Genomic DNA, 2236 nt, shown 5'->3' on the forward strand with positions numbered 1-2236 from the left:
CGTTGTAGGCCATAAATATTGGGTTTTAGTATTTTATGCTTGAAAATGTACTTCAGATCTTTCCAGGGTTTGAAGCATTTTCAAGGTACTTTGGGATTTGAATTTAATTTCATTCGAAGTAATTGGTGATCCAAAGTTCTGGGATTTTGAAATAAAATGGGTTTTTAGAGGCTTTGAGCTTAGGACTTGAAGCTTTATAGGTGAGGGCTTGGTCTAGCTCTGGGCTAGTTATTGTGGAGGTACCTTAGGGCATTTGCGGAAATTGGAACAAGAATGAAATACAATTTGGTAAAATCTCTAAACAGAATGGTTTTGTTGTTATTAAAATAGATTGCAGACATTAAACATTCAGTGGAACTGTTCCAAAGGAACGTCACAGTTAATTGTAGATATAATTTTTTTTAACTTGTATGAAAATTTTTAGACATAATTCGGAGTTTACCGTTTTTGCTTTCTTTTGTACGAATGCCTGGAATATAAATGAGTGTAAAAAAGCTGTTTCTAGAGCAAACAGTAAATCGGTATCTTTTGAATGGTGTAACGATTAATACGTATCAAAATAAGTGAAATATGAGAACAGTTTGTTTAAATCAGTGATCGACCTAATGTGTCATTAGACAGACAATCCTTCTTTTATCTTGTTAAATAAAGAACGTGTCAAGGTTTTTAAATTATGCAGAAATGCTATGCTCTACTTACGACAATTATACAACACAGACGTAAAAGGATTTGCTTTCAATATTAACTCAATGCGATATAATTGCTTATCGTCTGTTAAACAAAGCGAAACCCGTTGGCGTTTTGAAAATGAGGATTTTGCGGTCGCTTTTGTTTACCTACCAAAATCATTTTAAAATTGCGATTAAAAAGTAGCTAGTGTGTTTTGAAACACTTCTAAGCAACAGAAAAATTATTTTATTTTTAACTAAATCTTAAACGAATTCACGAGCTTTTATTTTATATTAAACTTCAAGGAGAGTCGATTGAAAGCTCATGTTGGCTTTTACACCAGTAATAAAATCAGAAGCTTCTTCTGCGAAATGTTGTAAATTGCAGCTTTCAAAAGTAGTTTTTCTAGTAACAGGTGGCTTTGCACTTTAATAAACAGCTGCCTTCGGGCAGGGGATGAAATATCGAGATTTACAGGTAAAGGTGGTTGTTAGAGATGGGCGGCAGATTTCAGACGCATCTGCTGTTGGAAGTACAAAATTTGTTTTAGTTTGAACATCTGCTGCTACAACTTCTTTTGCTCTTATTTAATTAGAAGCAGAACTGAAGTGAACGAATTCAACAATTAGTTCTTTTGTTAGTCACAGGCACAGAGTATAAATTATTATCATTAACATTACTATTTTTGTTCATGACAATATCTAGGAATCGTTTATTGTAAGATAACAAAAGTTTTTATTCTAAAGCTTGAGGAGTTGTCCATTCCTTAATAAGGAATTTGTTTCAAAAAGTAATTGCACTTCAATTTAGTGCTTTCTAGGTGTACAGATGGATTCTACTATTTGTTCTTTTGGTTGTCAAAATCATTTAGGGAAATTAACTGTTAATGATGTAACTTTTGAAAGCCAAAAGAAATGCCGTTTATAAAATTACGTAAATGCGGTGAGTCATTGTGTGAGTATAGGGAAAAGTTCGTTGACTGTCTTGTATAGATTTTGCAATTTGTTGTCATTTACATACACTCGCACATGTAACAGTCGCTTTTACACAAAGGCGTGAACACAATCTATTATAATCTTTTGTGCAATGCCATACAGACCGGACGGATGTCAGTTTTGTTAGTAAAAAGCTTGAATTTTAGCGCTTTTTAAAAAGAAGCGATGAAAATTGTGCTGTTAACGACACACCACGGTCAATGGCACGTCTCGTCGTCTGTTTATTATTAGTTAAAATCCATGCAAAAAGACTGAAAACTACAATTGCATTTAAGAGTCTTTAGAATTAATTGGCAGTAGAAGTAATATTCACCTTTAATAACGAATTTGATGTTGTAGGTATCGGTTATTGGGACGAAATTTCGAAAATTTGCTCACTGTAAAATGTAGATACTTATATCTAATTAAAAAATATTTATTTAAAGTTAGTTAAAATAGTTTTCTAAACAAACATGTCTTATAATTCACATTGATATATGTACCTATACATAATATAATATGAATATTAAAAAATGTCTCATAAACGCGTGTGATTTTTCTAAGAAAATGAGTCAAAGGTGAAGGAGACATCA

This window comes from Agrilus planipennis, unplaced genomic scaffold (genome assembly GCF_000699045.2).
Source record: "Agrilus planipennis isolate EAB-ADULT unplaced genomic scaffold, Apla_2.0 scaffold7, whole genome shotgun sequence".
In the NCBI taxonomy this organism is placed as follows: Eukaryota; Metazoa; Arthropoda; class Insecta; order Coleoptera; family Buprestidae; genus Agrilus; species Agrilus planipennis.